This window comes from Ixodes scapularis, unplaced genomic scaffold, assembly GCF_016920785.2.
Source record: "Ixodes scapularis isolate PalLabHiFi unplaced genomic scaffold, ASM1692078v2 PGA_scaffold4__175_contigs__length_147842914, whole genome shotgun sequence".
NCBI classification, from domain to species: Eukaryota; Metazoa; Arthropoda; class Arachnida; order Ixodida; family Ixodidae; genus Ixodes; species Ixodes scapularis.
The window spans coordinates 131,393,573-131,398,950 of NW_024609879.1; positions in this window are offsets into that span (position 1 = coordinate 131,393,573).

The window sequence follows — 5,378 nt, forward strand, 5'->3', positions numbered from 1 at the left end:
ATGCTTACCAACAAGTGTTCAATATTAACTAAAAAAGAAACAGTTAAAGATTAGAAAAAAAACTGCCTTATAATTTCCTAAATTCAGCATTCGCACAATCTTTTGATGCCTCGTTTATTTTCACAGATATAACAAATTTGTAGTTTAATTTAATTAATATCTGTTGTCCCTAAGTTATCTAGTTTTGTGTGAGGTTGCTGATTGCCTGCCGCTGTTTCACTGCACTGCTCAATTGATACCTTTTATTTTTTGCGTATATCTTATCAGGCAGTGAAGAGGGTTAGTTGCCTTTAAGATTATGCGTCTCGCTTAGCTACTACTAAGTTTACCTGCCGGTCGCATACATGTAAATGTTAACGAGGACTTGTGATTGCGCTTGGTTAATATTCTACCTTTGATATTTTATTTGAAAATCGTTTTGTTTTCTATACTCTGTTTCACCTTGTGTTGTACCGCAAAAAAGGCTACAAGCGCGAGCTCTTTGCTCTAGGGCACATCTCGGCGGCACAAGCTCTCGTGCACCAAGGGCAGCTGCCAACGCTATAAGCTCGCGCTTCTAGCCTTCGCTGCGGTACAGCATAATGCCTGATTCACATGGTGCGAATTTGCCTGCGATTTCGCAATTGCAGGCAAATCGCAACACGCCCTGATTTAGAATTCTGGATGATTCCGTGGTTTGGTAGTGTGTAGAAAGAGTACACCGGGGCAGGGGGGGGGGGGGGGGGGGGGACTTAAATTCATCAATTTCCCAAGACCACCACTGTGAGTCTTGTTCGTCATGATCTACATCTTTAAAGGCGGTATTTAGTGGACGCCGTATTGGCGCGCATTGTTCGCAGCTAGAGCTCAAAAAGAACTGCTACGTACTGCTGGCAAAGATAAACAATCTTGACGGTGTGAAATATACGTTGCAGAAGCGTTGTGCAAATTCACTAACAGCACGTGCTCTCAAAAGCAACAGGCGCAAGCTATGGCCTCCAGTAAATACCACACGACCGGAATACCACCTCCATTTTCAAGTGTTTTTTTCATTACGAGACGCCAGCGACTCTTTCACAGCATGCATGCGACACTAAGGATACGGTTGGTTTTGAATGAGGCGCGTTTTTATTGGCTGTCTTTTCGTACCGTCGCAGCGGCGCTGCATGGTGACGTCTTGAAAGATGTTTGACAATTGCCGCAGCTCCGATTATTTCATAATCGCATTGAACCTGCCTGTTTGCCGCAACAGCGCCGTCGCAACTGCGAAATCGCAACTAAAATCGCTCCATGTGAAACCGTCTTCTTTTCCACAAGTTACCAAAAACGAAATCAGATTTCTTTGCTTACCTTCATGTGTTTTGGGCGAAGCACCTTTCATATATGCGGACGTCTCTCATGCACGATGGATGCCCCTGTCGACACTCCAACCTTGAATTGCAGTGCAAGATCCTGCATTGACGTTGCCGATGACAGGTACCTGAATAAAAACAAAACATTGCTGTGTACATCAATGCCTGGAAGCCGAGAAACTAGTAATGAGTTCGCCATATAAACCAGTTTAATTGCACCTCGTATTCACTCCAAACAGTGAAGTTTAAAGAGAATACCATTTTACCTCAAAGTGATAGTAAGCCGCACCCGCGACGAAATGGGCTCTCTGACGACATATTGCTTCGTAAGCTTTGTTTCCAGGCGAGTGTGGAGTCTTTCAAAGGCGTTCCGCATTATCCGGTAATATCTTCGAAACTGCTCCGGGTCGCTGTGCAGCATAAAAAGGGTCTGCAGAGAAAAAGTATTCCAGAAACCTGCTCGCAGAAAAGCACAAGTCGACTTACGAATGAGTAAAACTCCGATTCTTTGGCTCTGTTTTGCCAGCACGGCCTGACCCGCCATCACCGCGGGCTGCCGTCTAGGAGCAGGAGTTTTTTTCCCGCAGAAGTAGGTATTCCTTTTTACAGAGCAGTCTGAACTCGACGTCATCAGCGGCCATCATGCTCTATGAAAGTCAAGACGCGCTGCTACTTGCCATCTTTCAATATGGAACATCGTCCACGTGACGAAGCCACCGGGACAACTGTTCGCCTTGCGCGACATGCCAAGCAACGCAACAACTAGCTTGCTCAAGCAGTTATGAGCTGTGACTCCCCCGGTGTCCTTGTCGCGTTCGTCGTACTCGTTGTTTTCGTCGTTTTCGTTGATGCGAATGCAGTCGGTGCAAACGTCTGAGTCGGCCCTAAATATAAGTATACAGCGTACTTTTTACCAGAAGCTAATAAATAAATCTGAAAATTTTATAATTTTGTTAAATATCGAAATTAGTATCGTCAAACAAATTCAAGGGTTCCAACCATGTGCTTCGCAAGTGCGAAAAATCGCATATGTTCTCAATCAATGTGAAAGGAAACGCGAAATTTCGCATGTGCGGTTCATCGCTTCACCGATTTTGCAGGAGAAAATCGCACCATGTGAATCAGGCTTAAGGTGAAACGGAATGTAGTGATTGGATAGATTACGTGTGTTCTTGTTTCTTCTCATAACGTTTATATTATGCGTTGCGTGAGATATGTTTCTCATACTTGACTATGCTTGAATTGTTGCTTATTTGTGCATTTCAGCAAAAAATGTAAAGTACTTTTATGTTTCTTGCATAAAAATTCACACCCAAGACGCGTTCCGAAAGAAGGTAGCTGCATTTGCACATATAAAAAAAAGTACGCAATTCCTCTGGCTGATCACAAAGGAGATGTACAAGTAGTGTGATAGCATTTGAGATCCCTTGCAGTTTTTTTAAGGCTGGTCCAGAAACTTGCATTTTGCTTACGACCGAGTTCTTGTGATCTCCTACGACGAGGGAACATACCGGAACGCTGGCACCTTTTATGTGACGGCCCAGAAACCGCATTTTACTAGAGCAAATGTGTTGCACTGTTCGCGAGATAATTGTGCGTACCGCCTATAAAAAATGATCGTTTATAGCATTGTTAAAAAGTTTCTCAAGACAATAAAAAAAGAGTGATGTGGAAAACAAAGCGTAGGAACTATACGGAAATGACACGTTTTCAGATGTCACTCGATGCATCACGCCATTGTATTCGTTTGTCGTAAGAGACTATGAAAAGTTTTAGTGCAATCGTTCGTAAACACGTGGCAAGGGTGTGAGACAGCCTTTTGTGCGTCCGTCGAGCTCAGCGTTTCAGTCTGCCTCAGCGCGGCGCCGTTTTCACGCCAATTCTTCCTAAATCGAATTTATGTTTAATTCGACAGCAATTCAGGTTTTCCCACCAGGTTTAACTGCTTGAAACGCTTCTCACTAATTTTAGCGGGAATGTGATTTTTATGTAACTGTGTATTTTATGGTAGTCGTAAAAATCGTGGGGTACTTCTATATTTTGGGCCTAAACATTCACACTCATGACGCCTTCTGAGAGAGGATAGTTGTATTTGTAAAAATTAAAAAAAAATATATAGCAGAGAAACTAAATTCTAGCTTTTCCGCTATATTTAGGGAGAAAGCGAATTGGTGTAAAATTATACGCGAATTCGGCGTTTCACGTTCTATTTTGGTGGAGTACGTGACTTGGTGTGTAGAGGTACATTACTTTAGTTTCTGCTCCGCTATAATCAGCGGGTAAAGTGAATTGATAGACAGGGTGTATTTTATTGAACACAAATTTTTCTACAAAAAAAAAAAAAAAAACGCGAAAGCTATACAAACGCGGTCCGTGCAAGTGGGTTATACTATACGGCCAGGAGGACATAATGTTCAAGAAAAAATGCAACCAAAAAGATGACTAACTTGCGAAAATTGACTAGTTACGTTTTCTATGATACATATTAAGGCACATGTTTATTTTGAAGAAATGCAGGCGATAAATGTCGAAGGCCTGTCCAGTTAAAAAAAAGAAAATCTGGATTGAGCACGCAGTTGAAGGTATTCATTGCCAAATGTTGTTCTAGAAATCTGTCGATGTTGAAACAAAATGTGCGATGCCTGCTGGAGGTACAACCCTGCTTTGACGCCGGAGGGTCACGTGTTACTGACCAAATTTGCGCCACTATTTTGCGTTACAGCACGCCGGAGCTGATTGCAGTCGGTGTTCTGTGGCTGGTGAACTTAAGCGGTAACAAACCTTAGTGGCCGCGAAAAGCTGAACTGCAATGCATTGCTGGGCGATATCACTCAAAAACGTTTTAACCATGGGTGTGATGCAGGTTAAAAAACACAACCTGAACATACGCTACTTAGCGAAAAGTGAACGCTTCGACGAGCTATGACGCAAAATAGGGATGTGTAGATCTCGCCATTAACACGTGACCCTCCTGCGTCAAACAAGGGTTGTCCTTCTGGCGGGCATCGCGCGTTTGGTGTTGGTGTCGCCAGATTTCCGGGCAAAATGAGGCAACAAATACCTCCACATCCCCAGCTTTTTGGTGCACAAGCAGCTTGCGCCCTCTCTCGTCTGCTCTACGTAAAACGCCGTGAAAGATTAATTCCCGTCGAAAAAATGTGTATATCTTATATGCAAGCGTTACCAATAGACTATAACTATACAAAAAATAATCAATATAAATCGAACCGTTGGAACGTGTAAATTTTTTTCCTAAATTTTTTTTTTTTTTGCATTAAGTTTTATCGATTTACTCTGTCAAATTTGGAATATCTTTCCGCCACAATGAAGAAACTTAATACTGCCGGGGTCTATAATTGCGTAAGGCTCACATCACGCAATTAAATGAAACCTTTACTATTACCATGAAGACTTTTTGTTCCTCGGGACCTTTTCCTGTATTACACTGTTAGCAAAAATAACACGCCCAGACGTGTAAACCGTTGTCCCATAGCGGACACGTCGAAACGTGTTCGTTTTACACGAGGCCATCTGTGTTTTTCGTCAACACATGAGGTGCTGTGTAAACTTAACACGCTACACCGTGTCTGCCTTCCGCAAAACCGTTTCGAGCGTGTTCCTTGTGAAACATGGCGGCCAGCGGCCGAGAACAGGCGAGAGACGAGCCCAGCGAGCCGCGCGCCTTTCAGCCGAATTGAAAGCACACAGGGCGCGTTAGTTATCGTTCGATGTCTTTTATACACAGTAAAGTCTCCAAACGGTGGACGTAGCTACTTGCAAAGGTACGTACGTGCGTTGTGGGCGGTCGGCGGCGTCGGTAAGTTCCACAAACCGCTAGACAAAAAAAAAAAAAAAAAAAAAAACGAATGCCGAATTTACATGGATAAATAACTTGAGCAAACTATTTAGAATCGGGCGGTAACTTGCGCCACCTATCGTGATTTCTAGCAGCCTGTTAAAAAAAAAAAAAGACGAGTCTGTTAACACTGCGAACGACCACGACTACACAGCAACCCTACATACAACGCAGGCAACACAGCGCCGCGG